This window comes from Periplaneta americana, chromosome 2 (assembly GCF_040183065.1).
Source record: "Periplaneta americana isolate PAMFEO1 chromosome 2, P.americana_PAMFEO1_priV1, whole genome shotgun sequence".
Classification (NCBI taxonomy): domain Eukaryota; kingdom Metazoa; phylum Arthropoda; class Insecta; order Blattodea; family Blattidae; genus Periplaneta; species Periplaneta americana.
Genome location: NC_091118.1, coordinates 48,930,482 through 48,951,206, shown reverse-complemented (window position 1 = coordinate 48,951,206; position 20,725 = coordinate 48,930,482). Strand labels below are relative to the sequence as shown.

At 37.6% G+C, this 20,725-nt stretch overlaps 1 protein-coding gene across 6 annotated transcripts in view; it reads left to right on the top strand.

Annotated features, from left to right (window-relative positions):
• moody (G-protein coupled receptor moody) overlaps positions 1 to 20,725 on the top strand; it is a 485,897-nt gene that overhangs the window by 158,082 nt on the left and 307,090 nt on the right. The window contains exon 1 of one of the 6 annotated variants that reach the window (XM_069817649.1): positions 11,783 to 11,804. The exons of the other annotated variants lie outside the window; for them this stretch is intronic. The gene's annotated coding sequence lies outside the window, so the exon portion shown is untranslated. Of the gene's footprint in view, positions 1 to 11,782; positions 11,805 to 20,725 lie in introns of those variants that run through there. 6 annotated transcript variants of the gene reach the window in all.

Sequence of the window (20,725 nt, the reverse complement as noted above, 5' to 3'; positions counted from 1 at the left end):
GCCTATGTAGTATAAAGTATGTATGTATTTATTTACACTGCAAGTGGGCAAGCACCCGGTGGCAGTGGTATATACAATATTAACAATACACAATAAAATGATAACCAATACACAATACAATTTTACAACACATATACAATTTTACACACAATACAATAATAATACACAATACAATTTAACACAATAATAATAAAACATAAAATAAAATACCTAATTTTACAATACAACCTACATAATTACCTATAGGTCCTACATAAGTTTCAATAGTCTTTCACTTTACTCTCATCTCATTCCCTGTAGTGGCACTATGATGCATTTCACTGACACTTTAGCACACATTTCACTGACACTCTGTAACACATTTCACTGACACTATAGAACACATTTCATTGACGCTATAAATTATCACTGATCGGAACTGTTCACTGCACTGTAAAACCATAACTTCACTGACTCACCTCGCTTCACTGATGCAACAGTTCAAATAAGTCAAATAATTACATCCTTATGCATACTTATAAACAGAACTACATTTAAACTAAACATTTCTAGTCTAAGGCCCTCTTACACGCTAGTTTTAAATAATTTACAATTCAAACCAAGGAAGTAAACTCGTCAGCCTAGATAAATACATGTCACCTTAAAAAAATTAAATGTTGAATGTCACCTTAATTTTAATTTTCACTTTATATACAACTTTTTAAATTATTCTTGAATCTGCTTAAGGAAGGACAGCCCTCAAAGACCGCTGCAGGTAGGTCATTCCAATCATTTATAGTTCTATTTAAAAATGAGAATTTACCTACATCCGTTTTCTATTTCCTACATTTGATTTTAAAATCATGATCGTTCCTACCATAGTACGTTGGCTTTTCTAACCGAGCCGTTATGTCTACCCATGCTTTCTGACCTAGATGTGCTCTATACAATGATGTTATTCTAGTTTTCCTACGTCTGTTTTCCAAAGTTTCCCATTTAAGTTCTTTTATCGTATCGTTTCCATCTTCTCTTTTACCTTTAACAAATTTCGCTGCCCTATACTGGATTCTTTCTAAGGAATTTATCTGGTATATTCTATAGGGATCCCAACATGTAGTTCCGTATTCCATTAACGGTCGCACTAACGTTAGTAGAGTATATTCAGATTCAAGTTTAACAACCATCCAGAAAAATCGGTAATATAAGTTAGAATTTATAAAACAGTTATATTACCGGTTGTTCTGTATAGTTGTGAAAATTGGACTCTCACTTTGAGAGAGGAACAGAGGCTAGGGGCGTTTGAGAATAATGTGCTTAGGAAAATATTTGAGGCTAAGAGGGATGAAGTTACAGGAGAATGGAGAAAGTTACACAACGCAGAACTGCACGCATTGTATTCTTCACCTGACATAATTAGGAACATTAAACCCAGATGTTTGAGCTGGGCAGGGCATGTAGCACGTATGGGCGAATTCAGTTGGGAGGAACGAAGGGAAAACGACCTTTGGGGAGGCCGAGACGTAGATGGGAGAATATTAAAATGGATTTGAAGAAGGTGAGATAAGATTGTAGAGACTGGCTTAATCTTGCTCAGTGTAGGGACCTACGGCGGGCTTATGTGAGGGCGGCAATGAACCTTCGGGTTCCTTAAAAGTCATATGTAAGTAAGTAATATTTAAGTTCAATATTAGTTATCTTTAATCTCAAGTCTATCGCCACATTTACTCGTCTTCTAACAGTTTTGATACAGGAAAGAACAGAAAGTATCTGCTCACAGAAGTAAGTCGTGGGAAATGACATTAAATGTTTCGAAACTCGTTCTGAGAGTTCATTAGACTATGTTCCGCATGAACTTTCATCTTAAAATAAAAAAGCTGACATTCACTGAAAGGTTTCTCCAAGTAGTGTCACACATTACCGGTATTTCAACAATCTGATCTTCCTTCTTTTCGGTGAGACTGTGAATCTCCATGTTAATAAAGGGAATTTTTAACCACATATTGTTAGAATTAGGAACCGGAAAATAATTTGAGTTCATTTTCATCCATATTATGATGATGTTTATACCACAGTCTAGTATATACAGTCACGAAGCTTGAATTTATGAGGGTACTAGGAACAATAGACTGTGCAGGTACTATTTCGCATTGTCTGTAATGAGGCGATAGTAGCGATCCTAGTGGTTAGCAACTATGTATAGATGCATATTTCCTACGTATTGAGCTTGGTGACTGTATATACTAGACTGTGTTTATACGAAGTCCATTATAGACAAAGCTTGTGACCATTCTGTTTAAACTTAAGTATTTTTTTTCTACGAAAGTGTGGAATGTTAGATTTCCTGGCAACAGAATTGGATTAGAAGTACGAATTCCTACATTCATTCCCGCACACTGCAGTCTTCTCTCCTAAATGAAACAATATGCTTCACATTTATACCGTATGAAGGGCTGAGAATTAGAATAGATTATCCACCAACTTCAATAAAATAAGAAAACACATTTTTCAGACAACAGTTCTCTTGAAAGTATATTCCCTATGGCTGTCACGTTTGGTGGTGTACTCATAAACTCTTAGTCTTCCTTCTCGTCTTCAAAATCCATAATTCAGAACGACTTCAATATTGAAACGCTAAGCGTACAAAATGTCGGCCAAGCTGAATAGCTGTTTATATCAACAATGCATTCCTACTAGTGTCTTAAACCTGATGACGTAGATGAAAACGCATTTTAAATGTTTTTTTTTTTTTCAATTGTAATTGATGAATTAATTACCAGAGACCGGAAGTTTAGGCATTATGAATCATTAATTTAGGCAGGCAAAACGGCATCATAAATAGCTAAAATACGCCAAACCTTGCACTAGACCCACAACCTTGCACTTTCCACAAAGGCATTTCGGCAGCAAGAAAAGCTTTACATAAGTCGAATGCAAATTGAGATTTTCGACTTGATGTTGCGATTACTTTGTAAATTAAGCATTTATATTCAAGAAGGCAAAAAAGGGCACCATAAAACTGTGACGTTTCAATCACAAAGGTATAATTCGTAGATTTACTTTCAAAATGAAGAGAGAGATTTAACACATTTAAAAAGGCATTCTGCCAAAGTTCCCGTCTCTGTTAATTACATTTAATCCTAAGTATAATGAAACTAGCTTGAGATATGTGGAAATATTGTACAATACATGACGGTTATAAGAACTCAACATGCTCACATGGATATCAACTCGCTGTCACTCGTTTAGTTATAGTCGCGACGCTGTTATTCCCGGCGTGACTCCTGCTCTTTGCTTACGTCTTACAAAGTCAAGACTCTATAAAGTCTAGGTAGGTAATATCGTTCGCCATTTTTGTTCTTTCGTTGCCGAGCTACCAGACGAGGAATCTATTTGACACACGTTAAACATTATCATGTCGTAGCTCCTATGATAATAAATCAAACGCACTGTAATTCAGCAAATAATTGAGCGGCAAATAACGTCCTCGTGTGCTTTCTGCGAATGCCAACGGAAGAGCCAAAATGGCGGGCGATTATATATATTTTTATTTTATTGGGTTATTTTACGACGCTTTATCAACATCTAGGTTATTTAGCGTCTGAATGAAATGAAGATGATAATGCCGGTGAAATGAGTCCGAGGTCCAGCACCGAAAGTTACCCAGCATTTGCTCGTATTGGGTTGAGGGAAAACCCCGGAAAAAACCTCAACCAGGTAACTTGCCCCGACCGGGATTCCAACCCGGGCCACCTGGTTTCGCGGCCAGATGCGCTGACCGTTACTCCACAGGTGTGGGCGATTATATATTAAGTATTTATCCAGCCTTAGGAAATGCTTTACATCTTCATCAGCGAATCATAAGACGCACACATTTAAATGTAGCCGATCTGCAACGTGATTGGCTGCCGGAAATTAGAGCGACGGGACTATAAATTCCATGCTCGCATGTAAGTTCTACATAACGGTCTTGTAACGTAAATAACTTTATGCTCGACCATGCCGAAATGTACTAATTATACATCTGGTAGCAGTCCTTTAATGCATGTCATTAAAGTACACCTACTCATTAAAGTACAGGTCTTCAGCCAATGATAACTCAGCTTACATGTGTTCAGCCAATGACAAGTCAGCTTTGTACCGTTATAAAACCGCAAGTATCGATTATTCTCGGATATGCAATCGAAAGAGAATTAGCGAAAAGTCACGGAGGCTGGAAATCCAATACTGTCGCAGAAGGTTATGTTCTGTTACTATAATAATTAGCGTTAATTGTAAATAATATTCAAATAAATTCAATTTGTCATCTCGTTTTTCAATGTCGAATTCAATAATCAAGGTTATAATATTTTAATATTATCAAGTTTAACGGGACTACGTCAAGGTCAATGCCATTATTGTTCCTTGGAAAAAAATCAATACTTTCGCGTCTGCGCACATCTCACAATTCACGACCTAGAACAAGGTCACTTCCGATCTTGTCAGTTACAAATAAAATGTATACATCTGAATACCGGTAATTTCAAGTTAGAAATATGGTCGAGCATAAAAAGTCGTATGAAACTCACCTATAATGGTAATTAAGAAGCTCGTATGAAAATTATGAAACGAGCGCAAGCGCTCGTTTCATAAATATCCATACTCGATTCTTAATTACTATCATTATAGGCTCGTTGCATAATGTACTATTATTTTTACTGTACGATTTATAAACATCCATCTACTATTAAGAAGAGATCAATTTTCAACGCATCTTTTCAAATGCCTTTCGGGTTACAAAAGTCTAGGTAAAATGAACTTCAATAACTGCGTATTATGCTGACTTTCTTTCTGCTTTTTTCTTTCAATTTCGTTACATTTATATCGGTAGGCCTACTATAGATGAATAATTCATTCTCCTTCCCCCCATCTAGTTATACTGCTCCCATTCAGCTCAAAGTACCGGGTAAATTTGCAGTGTCACGTGTCACAAATTGCCGCTTGGCCAACCAGCCGCCTCTGAAAAGTCCTCCCCCGCGATAGTGAAACAGGAGATCCGTGTCATCCAACTCCTGGTAGCTTAAAACGTAACACCTGTGTAGAAGCAATTTCAGCAGGCTTGGTTATAAGACGCAACGTGTAAAGCAATATGGCTGACGCCTCAAATGGTAAATACTTATTTCTAATGCTTATAATATTCATGTATCTTAGTGACAAACTGTCCATGACATACATGACGCTAAGTTTTACCAAAGGAAACGTGAACGTTAAAGAAGAAACAATTGCAATGTAATTTCGTATGTACAGTATGTAGTACAAGCAGTTATTTTGTCTGTCTGCTCACCATCAAACACTACTGTACTCCAACCACGAGGAGTGAGGCGAAGCGGGGTAATGCTGTGAATGAATGTTGATGTCATAAGGTGTCATAAGGTCACACACGTGGGTACTCGTATCTCTACTGGCTAGCTGTCACAGCACAAACAATAACATTGATACACACGTATTGATACTACCCTAGTTACAAAATTAGGTCACTGTTAATCTCCTGGTCTTTTAATCTCTCCATACAGGAAATAACATATGCAGGAGAGCGCATGGTTTTTAAACTGACGTTATAACGGTAATATTATCTATCTACTTCGCTGCAATAGATGACGCAATAGTAAGCACATTCCTTTCACGGTTGATCTCCTGGTTGGAGAACAGTAGTTTTCGTCTACAAATCTGAAGAAAAGAAAGTGATATAATATCTATTTTTTCTCAACAACACCACCACCAATTATTGTTGTTGTTATTATTATTATTATTATTATTATTATTGTTATTATTATTATTACAAAAACAAACTAAGCTTGTGTATCACACAATGTAAGCAAAGTGTAAAATAGGTATAACAAGAAAATAATGCGTTTCTGGACCAGGGCCTATATACAAATAACATATTTCCATACTCTACAAGAGAGGAATGCGTTCAAAGTTTTGGCATATCGTCGTTGTTCCTGCAATAACTTCTATGTTACATATTTATCGATTATGGGATTTTTGCTCTATTAAATAACTTAAATAGTCATACAGCAAATAATAAAATCTCCTATATATGTAATTATTTTTGTTTGTTTCGAGAATGTAAGAATTTACAGTCTCCTATGCACTGCTGCCATAGCATGAATAAATGTGTTTTTTCTTCCTACTGAAAAATTATATATATATATATATATATATATATATATATATTGTTTTTTTTTTTGCACGTAGGAGTTATTGCAGGAAAAACGACGATATATTATTTGCATCTTGCTTTTTCTGGTGTGACCCAGTTACAATTAATTTTATTAGTACAACAATATTGTAATATGTAAATTGTAAGAAATGCCAAATATAGTTTAAGTATGATTTTGAACCATAATGGAAAGAAATGTCTATTTTCTTTCTTTCATTTTTGTTACCATTGTGTTGTACTTTTACGTTATATTTTATCTTTCATTATATATTTCTATTTGTATTATTTGAATTTCTATAAATGACACTCGGGAGGAAATTAAACACAGAATAAATATATGGAAATTGCCTCTTACTATTCGGTTGAGAAGCTTTTGTCGTCTAGTCTGCTCTCAAAAAAGCTGAAAGTTGGAATTTGTAACACAGTTATACAGTAAAACTTCCCTAAAACGAAACGCGATCGTTGCAGAATTTTTTTTCCGTTTTCACAGGTTTTCGCTTTACAAAGGGTTGAGTTCTGGCAAAACACAGAATAGACTACTGCGATATGCTCACTCCAGGAGGAAGATAATGAAGAAATAATTTGAAATAAAGTGCAAAGTGAATTTTATCTTCATAATTATTAACTTACGTAATTGCAGCCCCCCCCTCTCTCTCTCTCTATCTCTCTCTCTCTCTCTCCCTCCCCCTCTCTGTGCGCCCTAGTTTCTTGGCCCCCACATTTCTTTTAAAGTGCATTGTCACGACTTTTTTTTAAGGGAACGTTGTAGGATTTCCTTCGCATCCTGCATCAATTCAGAGTGCAAATTGCGCCCTGATCCATCGGTTATGTAACAGAAGTTGTGTTTGATGGAAAATAGATTAACTTCACGTTAGACAAATCAATCCTTGGATGGCAGGTAGCATTGTCTAAAAACAGTACGACCTTACTACCTTGACGTTTCAGTCCTCCATTAAAATTATGAAGCCACTCTTCCATGATAGAACTGGTCATATAGACTTTTTTTTTATTAAATCGCATAGTTTTACTTTATTCACACTGTTATTTAACACTGTATTGGCATATTAACACAAAACTCAGAATAAATAAACGGAAATGTGAAACTAAATTGACACTACACTACAATTATTCACAGTTTTAGTCTACTCCCACTGTCCTTTATCACTATATTGGCTTGTTAGCACAAAACTGAGAATAAATGAAAGAAAATGCAAGAGGGTTGGAAGAAGTAACGGTGCAGGAGGTCAGTAACCTGCCCGGGTTCTTGACAATAAGTACAGAATAGTGGCATGGTTAGAGAAGCTTCACCCCCAACGCCTGACAAAGAATAGCGAAAGTCTTCCAGATCATTGCGTGTAGGCCTACAGTCACACAAAAAATTTGTCATGCTTCGTACAGTATTACCGCAAAATTAAAAATGGTTTGAAAGAATTTAGCAACAGTTACGCTTAAAATTATCCGTTTTAGTCAGGTTTTTTTACTTAAATGGTGCCCAAAAATGATCCCGTTTTCGCGCCAGGCAGTTTTCCATTTTAAAGTATTATTTTACATAGGAAATCATTTCGTTCCCAAATTTATTTTTCGTTTGTGCAGGTTTCCTTTTTATAGAGGGTACTTTTAGCAAAGATTTACTGTATTACCGGTTGATCTGTATGGTTGTGAAACTTGGACTCTCACTTTGAAAGAGGAACAGAGATTAAGCGTGTTTGAGAATAAGGTGCTTAGGAAAATATTTGGGATTAAGAGGGATGAAGTTACAGGAGAATGGAGAGAGTTACACGACGCAAAACAGCACCCATTGTATTCTTCACCTCACATAATTAGGAACATTAAATCCAGACGTTTTAGATGGACAGGGCATGTAGCACATATGGGCGAATCCAGAAATGCATAGAGAGTGTTAGTTGGAAGATCTGAGGGGAATAGACCGTTGTAGAGGCCAAGGCGTAGATGGAAGGATAATATTAAAATGGATATGGGGGAGGTGCGATATTATGATAGAAACTAGATTAATTTTGCTCAGGATAGGGACCGATGGGCGGGCTTAAGGTGAGAGCATCAATTAACCTCAGTGTTCTCTAAAAGCTGTAAGTAAGTAAATATTATTTGAATTTCAATGAACCTAATCTAAGACGGGAAAATTTTTTTGTTAAACTGTGTAATTACAGAAAATATTTTCGTGATTCACTGTGGCGATCAACGTCATTATCACACGGACTTGTAGGCATAACATGTCAATTAATATTTTTCTCCTCAAATATTAATTGTTAATATTACAGATATTATTCTGTAGGACAAATTAATAAATCCATAATATTCTCACAGCTAGCAGTGCATATAACTGCGGAATCCCGGCCAAACAAGTCACTCAGCTGAGTGCGCCCCTAGTATAATGGCAGTTGACATTGGACATAAACGTCAACATACATGCCCAACTTGGAGTCAGGCCACAAAGGGAAACATTGAAGGAGGAAGGTTTGATCGGGTGCTGTGGATTGAATTCGGCGTAGCTCAGTGGTCAGAGCGCTTGGTACGTAGAACCAAGGACCCGGGTTCGATCCCCGGCGCCGGAGCGAATTTTTCTCAATTGTCAATATTACAGATATTATTCTGTAGGACAAATTAATAAATCCATAATATTCTAACATGTTGTCACCAATGAATTGCAAGCTTAAATAACCAGAAAATACACCACAGCATAGTCGATCAACGTGCGCCAACGCTATCAGCAATAATTGTTTGGAAAATGAAATAATCAAAACGACAGCGATTTTTTTTAAGAGAAGGGAGAACAGAGTATGGAATTCTGGAATTCTTTGCATATTTGATGCACCTGGGGGTCTGTAAACACGCTGGTTACATCTGATATAAATCCAACGGACACGAGCAATATTTGAAGCACGTGCTGCCCCACCCCCCGAATCCGATTCGTTATTGTTTTATCAGCTGGGAGCAAAGTCCGCCGCTGCGTGACTGGATTTATTGACATTGACCCGTCCGTCCGACCGACTCCCCTCTTTTATTCTTCGCGATCGGAGGATCGCTGATTAGGACCATGTAATCTCTGCATGCAAATACGGCGGGTTTACATGGTGCCCCGAAATTCGTCTGCACCCTTTCCTTCCGATATAGTATCTTAAACATTATATCCTCATAGCTAGCTGTTGCACAATTTAGCGAAACCGCGACTTGTAGCTCAGGTGGTAGAGAACTGGCTTATGACAGCTACGAACCCGAGTTCAAATCCTGGTTACTATGGAGTCGTAAAGAGTGTCCCATAAAAAACGTAAGATTTATTTTCGTAATGATAATATAATTCATTAAACGATTAGGGAAAACGCGGAAATTTTACTTGAAGCAAGTAAAGTGATAGGTTTGGAAGTAAATCCCGAAAATACAAAGTATATGATTATGTCTCGTGACCAGAACATTGTACGAAATGGATATATAAAAATTGGAGATTTATCCTTCGAAGAGGTGGAAAAATTCAAATATCTTGGAGCAACAGTAACAAATATAAATGACACTCGGGAGGAAATTAAACGCAGAATAAATATGGGAAATGCCTGTTATTATTCGGTTGAGAAGCTTTCGTCATCTAATTTGCTGTCAAAAAATCTGAAAATTAGAATTTATAAAACAGTTATATTACCAGTTTTCTGTATGGTTGTGAAACTTGGACTCTTACTTTGAGAGAGGAACAGAGATTAAGGGTGTTTGAGAATAAGGTTCTTAGAAAAATATTTGGGGCTAAGAGGGATGAAGTTACAGGAGAATGGAGAAAGTTACACAACGCAGAACTGCACGCATTGTATTCTTCACCTGACATGATTAGGAACATTAAATCCAGACGTTTGAGATGGGCAGGGCATGTAGCACGTATGGACGAATCCAGAAATGCATATAGGGTGTTAGTTGGGAGGCCGGAGGAAAAAAGACCTTTGGGGAAGCCGAGACGTAGATGGGAGGATAATATTAAAATGGATTTGAGGGAGGTGGGATATGATGATAGAGACTGGATTAATCTTGCAGAGGATAGGGACCGATGGCGGGATTATGTGAGGGCGGCAATGAACCTTCGGGTTCCTTAAAAGCCATTTGTAAGTAAGTAATATAATTAATTATTTAAAAATTATAGATATTTTTATTTTAGTGCAAAGTGCACTTAACTGCTTAACTTGTCTTAAATTTTCTAATGAGGACATTAACAAAACTTGTCTAATGATATTGAGAGATTCATTATCCTTTTTACACAATCACTTGTATTACACTACGTAATATTACTTACTTCATTTCATTATTCTTCATTCTACTTTTATCTCATGTTTCTCCGAAATCAATTGTGCTTTATTTTTAAATTTACCATTGTTTTGTATTCTCTCCGCAAATCATATTGTAAATTAACCTCTGCTTTGTATTCTGGATCCTAGTGGTCAGCAGTAGATGTCGGCCAGATGTCCCAAATTGTGGAATTAGTAGGAAATAAATAAATAAATAAATAAATAAACAAATAAGTAAATTTGTGGTATAGTGTTGTTTCCGATCTCTGATAACGAATTTGAATGACGTCATGTGCGTCAGGAGTCACACGACAGCTGAACTGTGGCGCGAGGTGACAGACCAGTAGTGAGTGATCTCATAGAATGTACGGCGATTTACAGCAGAAATTCCCAAGAAAATCGAGCCTATTTGGGAGGGGTATATTACGAGCCTTTCCAATGCCAAGTACAGTTAAGCGAAAATAAAAGAAGCCTGCAATTATCGAGGTTTCGTTATTTCTAAGAAAGGCATCTTCTGTGTACTTAATAAGATTGGTAAAGCTCGAATGAAATTAATTCGTATCATCTCGTGAGGTACGGAGACTTGTGACTGGGAGTGGATTTGTTTGCTTTTTCAACTCTGGAATTTATCCCATCCGAGCTTTGCCAGTCTTATTAGGTACACACAAGATGCCTTTCTTGGAAATAACGAAACCACGTTTCTTGCAGGCTCCTATGATTTTCACGTAACTGTATTTGGCATCGGAAAGGGTTGTTATGTACCCCTCCCAAAAAGGCTCGATTTTCTTGGGCATTGCTACTATGATACACCGTGCACTCTGATTATGAAATCACCCACTCTGTCACCTCTCGCTGCAATTCAGCTGTCGGTGTGATTCCTGACGCACATGACGTCATTCAAATTCGTTATCACAGATCGGAAACAACCGTGTATGAGACGAAAGCTCTAAAAGTCTAGATGGACTCTTGGGTACAAATCAGCTATGAACTCCAATCCTGCGTATGTGACTACTTTTTGCTATTGGCAATATCGTGTACCGTCTTATCTCAGGTGTCACCAATCTCGTGTAACCACGCATAATAAGAACACGAATAACGAAGTTTCAATACTCTTTGCAGAATTCAGATATTTTTGCTAGTATCTGCAATATGACGCATGAATCATGCACGCAGACAGAGACACGATTGCAGGGCAGCGTGTGGTACTCGCGATCATGGCCTACTGGACTTCGGCCCGTTAGTCCGTAAAGAAAAATGTCGCAGGGACGCGGTCTCAATATCGCGAGGCAGTGCTTATTGCATTTCGACGTCCGGCGGACGACTTCTTCGCCGCTGTCCGAGGACAGGTGAGTAACAATTTGCTCATGAACGCCGGTATTCTCGTTATGCAATACCTGCGCAATTTTCTTGATGTGTGTGTTTAGTCATCAGTCTGAAGGCTGGTTGGAACCTCATAAATATGTTTGAATTGTATGGGTCGTTTGAGAAACTCTTCGACTGGTCGCAGTGCCCCTTCTATTGCAAAGCTTAGTAGGTGGGAGTTTATATTGGCTATCTGTATATAACATTTTGATTATTGATCTGTTTTTTTTTTAATTCTGTGAGCTACGTAGCTTTCATATCGACCGTATTCCGAATCTTAGCGCTGAGCAATTTGATGGCATCACGGTGTTCCGAATTCCACCGATGACGTCTTTGATGCTCCACCGGTGTCGCACCGGTGCCATCAGCTTGCAGAGGTGGTGGCAGTCTCCATCAGCAGCCATCAGTGAATCTCATTGGTTCTTGTATAGGGCGGGAATTAGCAGACGAATGACATCGTGCACTGTTGTGTCATGGTGGTGTGTTCTGCTTTAGTTCTGCTGTATTGTTTGTAATGAGCACAACGTAAAATAATATGTTAATGGCTTATGAGCGAACATGTCAACGGACCAGTTATTACTACCGGTTCAAGAAATAAGTTGTTTATGCTCTCTTTTCTTTGAACGAGATGCCAGTACGGAAATTTCGCAAAATGTTGCTAGCGTAGCACAGGCAACAACTTATACAGTCACCATGACAGCCATCGAACCTTCCATCAGTTTTGTCCCTATTTCGCTGCAGCGTGACGTCATTGTTGTCCACCGGTCCGGTGAGATTCGGAATACGCTGATCATAAGAGTTCAAAACTTTAACTCTTTAGTAGTACCGCTGCTACTGCTACTACCACTACTGTTACAATACTACTACGGCTGCTGCTACTACTGCTAATAGTCCACAGCTGTATAGTAACGGTTAGCATGCCTGACCGTGAAACCTGCGGACCCGGGTTCAAATCCTGGTTGGGACAAGTTACCTGGTTGAAGCTTTTCCCCTCAACTCATTAAGAACAAATACTATAGTCCCGTCGCTCTAATTTCCGGCAGCCAATCACGTTGCAGATCGGCTACATTTAAACGTGTGCGTCTTGTGATTCGCTGATGAAGACGTCATGCATTTCCTAAGGCTCGATAATACTTAATATAATCGCCCACCATTTTGGCTCTTTCGTTGGCGTTTGCAGAAAGCACACGAGGACGTTATTTACCGCTCAATTATTTGCTGAATTACAGTGCGTTTGATTTATTATCATAGGAGCTACGACATGATAATGTTTAACGGTTTGGCAAATAAATCCCTCGTCTGGTAGCTCGGCAATGAACGAACAAAAATGGCGAACGATACTACCTACCTAGACTTTATAGAGCCTTCACTTCCTAAGACGTAAGCAAAGAGGAGGAGTCACGCCGTGAATAACAGCGTCGCGACTATAGGTAACTTTGGACCCTGGACTCATTTCGCTGGCATTATCACCTTCATCTCATTTAGACGCTAGATGACCATAGCAGTTGATAAATTATAGTAAAATAACCCATTAAAAACGACCACTACCATCACCAACATTAACCACCACCACCACTGATATAGTCCACACCTGTGGAGTAACGGTCAGCGCGTCTGGCTGCGAAACCAGGTGGCCCGGGTTCGAATCCCGGTCGGGGCAAGTTACCTGGTTGAGGTTTTTCCGGGGTTTTCCCTCAACCCAATACGAGCAAATGCTGGGTAACTTTCGGTACTGGACCCCAGACTCATTTCACCGGCATTATCGCCTTCATATCATTCAGACGCTAAATAACCTAGATGTTGATACAGCGTCGTAAAATAACCCAATAAAATAAAAAAAAACACTGATATAAATACTCTCTTTTACTGATCATATTGGTAAACGTTAGAAAGACGGGAGAATGAAGGAATCATTTTATTCAACTGTTTTTTATTGGCTTCAGTCCATTATTGGATTTTTTTCTCGCTGTTATTTATACTCGCTTTAATATCTCTCGTCATATCGCGAGTTAATCTTCTGTGTGAAATCCGAAGGCCTGTGTACTATTGTTGAGCCTGGTTCTATTGTTGTGACCTAGATGGCGACTGTATATCGTCGTTGTTCCTGCAATAACTCCTATGTGACATGATGAAGAATGAGTGGAACGGAGAAAAATATACTCTCCGACACCGGGATTTGAACCCGGGTTTTCAGCTCTACCTGCTAACGCTCTATCCACTAAACCGGGTTCGATTCCCGGCGCCGGAGAGAATTTTTCTCCGCTCCACCGATCCTTCATCATATGACAACGCAGTAGTCCTGCACGTAAATATATATATATATATATACTTCGCTACATCGCAATAATATGATATGCGGATATAATCATTTACAATTAGTGATTTAAGACGGCGCTCATTCCGTCGGATCCCGGCCACTTAATCACAGGTAATGAGTGCACCTCTGCACATAGTGTGTTGGACATTGTGTCACTGTCACACATCTGTGGCACAGTGCATGAGGGTTGTCCACTAAAGGGAAACTAAGAGGTGGAGCTTAAACTGAGAGTATTATAGATTTATTAATTTCTCCTACAGAATAATATCTGTAATACTGACAATTAATATTTGAGGAGAAAAAATCGCTCCGGCGCCGGGGATCGAATCCGCGTCCTTGATTCTACGTCCCAAGCGCTCTGGCCACTGAGCTACGCCGAATTCAATCCACAGCCCCGGACCGAACCCTTCCCTTTCAATGTTTTCTCTTTGTGGCCTAACTCCAAGTTAGGCATACATGTTGACGTATATGTCCAATGTCAACTGCCATTGTACTAGGAGCGCACTCAGCTGAGTAACTTGTTTGCCCGGGATTCCGCAGTTACGTGCACAGTAATCTGTACAAATATTTGCACTGTAGCTATGAGAATATTATAGATTTATTAATTTGTCCTACAGAATAATATCTGTAATATTGACAATAATATTTGAGAAGAAAAATTCGCTCCGGCGCCGGGGATCGAACCCGGGTCCTTGGTTCTACGTACCAAGCTCTCTGACCGGTACTGTGGATTGAATTCGGCGTAGCTCAGTGGTTAGAGCGCTTGGTACGTAGAAGCAAGGACCCGGGTTCGATCCCCGGTGTCGGAGCGAATTTTTCTCCTGAAATATTAAATTAAGAGGATTCAATCCGGCATCGGAATTGGAATCCGGTGTGGCTTAGTGGATAAAGCGTCAGCACTTAGAGCTGAAAACCCGGGTTCGAATCCCGGTGCCGGAGAGAATTTTTCTCCCCTCCACCGGTCCTTCATTATTAACTTGTCATGTTGATCAACTTGAGAAAGACTGCCTCCCACGATAGAAGAAGGCGCTGAAAAATGAAAGTAGTTTCTGCTGCAAGGAAACGTAAGGTCACTAATTTACTCATTGACCTATCCAGGAAACAAACACAGTAGCGGAGGAAACGGATGTGGGGGGGTCGCGTTGGGGCAGGAAGGGTCGCCGTCGCCGCCGGTTATTTGATCGTGCGTGCGTGAGTCAGTCCGCGAAATGGGGACTGCAGAAATTCAGAAGGATAGTTTGTTGTGACCCGCGACCTCGCTCATTTGTGGAAGTCGCCAAAGCAGATGTCACATTTGCCCATCGTGATTATGCGTGAACTCTGACCCCGGCTGTACGTAGTAAACAACAGAGTGTTTGTAAACTGTTGTCACGCTATTGCTCGTCAATATTATGAGTTTGTAAACTGCTTGACATGCTATTACTCTGTCATTTTATAAGTGCTGAAAAACGAAGTATGAAATCAGCTGATAAACTGAGGTGGTTGTGGATGATTTTCCATGTGCCAGGTCTTTGTCAGGAGAACCCGTGTTTATAGTCAACAAAACTGCTTTCATTATAACAATAGTGATTAAATTTCAATATTAATATAATGTGACAAGAACGTGCAGAGGTTCTACACATGATTAGACATCGTATTTTTATGCACCAAACACCAAATATAGTTCAAAAAATGCTGTTAAAATCGAATAAATATGCACTTAAATATGCCACTAAAGAAAAATGTGGATTTAAATATGCCACTAAAGAGAAATAGACACTTAAATACGTCGCTAAAGAAAATATACACTTAATTAATTTAATTTCCTAGAATATATCTATAAAATATAATAATAAATAAGTAAATAAACAAATAAATACATAAGTAAATAAATGAGTGATTGTGCGAATGAAAGAGTGAACGAATGAATAATTAGATAAATAATTAGATAAATAAATAAATAAATAAAGTTTACCTTCAACTCTCCAGTAATATCCTTCATATTTGCGCCGTTTTCTAGGGTTGAATAATATTTACGTTGTCAAAAATATTCAGACGTGAACGTGTTTGTGACATGATGCCTTACCGGTATGCGGGGGCTTGGGTTCTCGTCACAACAGACCACGTTGTACAGTTTTGCTGCTTTCTTTAGACCAGCGGTGACCAAAACTCGAGCTGCAGTGATTACATGCGACAGACAGCCTATGAAGTAAGGAGACGGAGGAAAGGTACTTGGCATGAAAACTACAACCAGTGGTGGTTCCTGTACTAACATCTTGATCAATCCCGCGGATAAAAATCTCAAGCTTTGCTGTATCAGTAATGTTACTGCTGTCATCAAGAGCCAGTGAATAATATACGAGTTTTCTTGCTTCTTTTTTTAACCTTCCTCTTTAATACAATTAGGAATTTTCTAAATTCTTCTCTCGATACTTGGTCTAGAAATTCGTAGTTTTTTAAAATTAAAAACTTCTTATGAACAAGTTATTTAAGCTATTTTAATCATTACTCTTTTGAGAAATTCTGTTCCATTAAAAGGCTTTAGAGCACGAGATATTTCAAACCCCATTAGGTAGCTGACTTCCTTACATTTATTTATGTCATCTTTCTCTTCCTGACTATGATTTAAGACATGTCAATTCCTGGCGTTTAACAGTTCGTTGGCACATAATATTGAATCCGTTTTTCTACAATATGATTAGTAAATGAATAACTAATAAATAGTTACCCTCATCTAAGCATTAAGAAGATTAAAATGAGATAAAACCTAACAATTTTATCCTTCTAGGGAGAAAATCTAAAAATATCAATATTCATGCACGTAGGGTACATAAGAATTATAGAAACACATACTTAGTGGTCAGTAGTAGTAGTAGTAGTAGTAGTAGTAGTAGTAGTAGTAGTAGTAGTAGTAGTAGTAGTAGTAGTAGTAGTAGTAATAATAATAATAATAATAATACATTATTCAGCGTGGAAATTAATGTTCCTATATACTCCTAATTGAACCGTGAAGCAAAGTAAACATATTACATTTTGTCCGACAGAACAACAAAAAAGTTCTCCTTCTCATTATTTACGAAACCACCTCTTACTGCTTATAGAGACAGAGCTTGTAGAGCGACATGATACCGCCACTGCGTGCTTTATGTACGTGAATGAAACACACAGCAATGTACAGCTGTCAAAAAAAAAAGTGGCCGCACTCGTGAACAGCGAATATTTTCAAAGTCCACTTCGGGTCGCGGCGATGTTACACGATGCATGTGCTTGTACAAGCAGTTCCGGAACTATGGAAGTGTTCCATATCTGCTCCTCGCAGACCAGCGGTAGAGTGCTTGTTTAATGATTCAAAGGTTGTGGGTTCGCGCCTTCTTCAAGTTTTCATTTTATTTTTTAATTCTTCTTTAGCGATGTAAATGATATTCAAATTATCATTTATATCCAGTTATCGTTCTTGATGGATATCACGTTATTTATATTTTGTTATCGTTCTTTAGGGATATGAATAAAATTCAAGTCATCATTTGTATTCTGTTATCGTTTTATAACGTTATGAATAATAATAATAATAATAATAATAATAATTATTATTATTATTATTATTATTATTATTATTATTATTATTATTATTATTATTATTATTATTGTATCTCCAGTGGGGGTTAGCCCTATTTTACATATGTATTTTAGGGCTATAGTTTTATACACAAAAAAGATAAGCATAAAGAGAAATGGAAAAGAAAATTAAATTAGCTTACTCGATGTAAACAAAACATAAACAATCCGTAAATTAGGCATTGCGATTGCAAAACAAATATCAGTTATCAATTTGAAACATACAAAAACATTAACAACACACATACGTATCACTTCTATAACACAAATATGCAGCTTTCCATACCATACACCATAAATTAATGCACAATAGTCGCACAAACACAATCAAACTATAATTACGACATTGCGACGACATCAAGCATCCCATAACTGACTCACATACATAACAAATCAAGCATCCGTTACAACACATACACTTCAACATAGTAACCACACTTTTAAAAGTTACAAATTTGGCTCCAAGAAGAATAAATAGGACACTGTTACTAATTACTATTCTTCTACAATTTCTTAAATACATCTGTAATAAATCTGTGAAATTCCGATATGAATAATATTCACGTTTTTTATATTATCGTTCTTTAGCGATATAAATAATATTCAACTTATCATTTACCCTATATTCTGTTTTCCTTCATTAGCATTATAAAATAATATTCAAGTTATTTATATTGTTATTGTTCTTTCGCAATATAAATAATCTGTATTTTATGTAGGTAATTATTATAACACGAACATCTTTGTTTGTAAAATAGGTTACTTTATTTAGATAATTAAACACATATTATATAATATCTTATATTAATTAAACAAACCGATATTTATCATTTATATTCTGTTATCGTTCTTTAGTGATACTGTATAAATAATATTCAAGTTATTTATATTGTAATCGTTCTTTAGCGATATAAATAACATAAATTTAATATTAGGTTTGGAAAAATCCAGTTGCAAAATACTGCTATTAGTTTTTCTTTTTGTATTATTACATTATACTATCTTGAACCACAAGAAAATGTAAAAGGAGTAACGAGGAATTGAACCTGAGACGTTGACATCTAAATTCCGACGTTCGTCCGCTGAGCTACGAGGGCAAAAGTGTGGAAACATTTTCGGAAAAATTGGCCCAATCACACTCTAAGATTTTCTGATGATTCGTAGAAGCTAGTCCAGGATGCGGGGGGCAAAGGCTAATTGAGATTTCCCGATCTCTGATAGGGTCAAACATCCTGATAGAATTAATATTTAACCCTTGCCGTGACTTTCGGTGAAGTCCGGAGGGCCCAATTAGTCACATCCACTCTCCTCATCTCCACGCTTGGGCCCCCTGGAATTTAATAAGATGCGAAAGAGATAGTGGTGTGCGGAAAGCAACGGGATGTTACCGCATTTAGGCCTATCCTTCAAGAAAAACTGCAAATATGAACAAAGGAAGCTTTAAATAGAAGAAGAAGCATCTTCTGCGGACCTCTGGAAAAAGAACTAAGGAAGAGACTAGTGAAGTGCTTTGTGTGGAGTGTGGCATTGTATGGGGAAGGATCATGGACATTACGACGAAATGAAGAGAAACGAATTGAAGCATTTGAAATGTGGATGTGGAGAAGAACGGTGCGTGTGAAGTGGACAGATAGAATAAGAAATAAAATTGTGTTTGAAAAAGTGAGTGAAGAAAGAATGATGCTGAAACTGATTAGAAAGATAAAAAGTAACTGGTTGGGTCTCTGGTTGAAAAGAATAATAGACGACATTAGGATATGTGGATCATATGCGGAGACTAAGAGGAAGGCAGAAAATAGGAAAGATTGGAGATTGCTGGGTTTGCAATGAAAGACCTGCCCATGGACAGAACACTTATGTATGTATGTTCAGAATGCCTGGAATATCGTGTCTAAAAACAGTCGCTATTTGCATAGACTAGTCAATTCCATGCCCACTCGACTGCAAGATGATCGAGATAAGAGGAAGATAGAGTAAATATTGAATTATGGCTTTTTGTTTTGTTTTTTGAACGCTTAATTGTTTGAATGTTTTAAGGCCGACGCCAGTAATTTTGTTTTGTTTATGCCACGAAAGATATTTTTATTGAGAATAAAATCTTTTTTCTTTCCATTTGCAGCCACAATATCATAATGATAAAGTCATGGCATAATATATTAATGAACCTGATGTTAATTACTAAAATAATCGTAAAAGAAAAAGGAGCCATTATGTATAGTTTTCTCTCTCAAAAACAGAACAAAAAAGAACATAAAAAGCACGTGGTTGTAGTCGAACGCAGGACCTCATGAATAAGAGGCCTAGACGCTACCATTATGCTATCGATAACACACAGAATACTTCGATTATAACTGTAGATATCAGGCAACGTGGTCCAACAACATGTAACATCGGCTGTCTCCGAATTGTAGCGAAGATACCCGAAGGGGAATTTGTTCCAGGAGAGCAGCCACTTTTTCTTTTGACAGCTGTACAGGAAACTCCTTCGTACTCGTTTGAATGTCTGTGATTACACGATGTAATCACGACACCCGCTTTGGTCACCGCTGCTTTATTCACAAACGCATTCAACTAAATCTGCAGAGCATCGATATGTGATTTTGAAACAAATTAACACAGTAACCAACTACGTATATTATAATCGACCGTTCTTCTGCCGGATCGTGTCTTAAATATTATTTTCCTCATCCGACTCCACTTGCATCCTCTTTCCTTTCATTTTTCTTTTCGATCCCCTCGTTCTTATCTCCCTCCTCTTCTTCATCACTAACATCACCACAATCGCCATTATCAAACTTTCAGAAGTAATAAACTATAACGACTTTTCTTTTTCAGTTAATTAGTACTCTTGAACATTTCACAGACAATAAAAAAATATGAACACATTAAAATATGCTTCAGACAAAAGATATTTTCGGAGTGCATTGGATGGTAACATGAAACCACTTTGCAGGACTGTTTTGAAATATAAAATTTCTCTCCTCTGGGACAGCA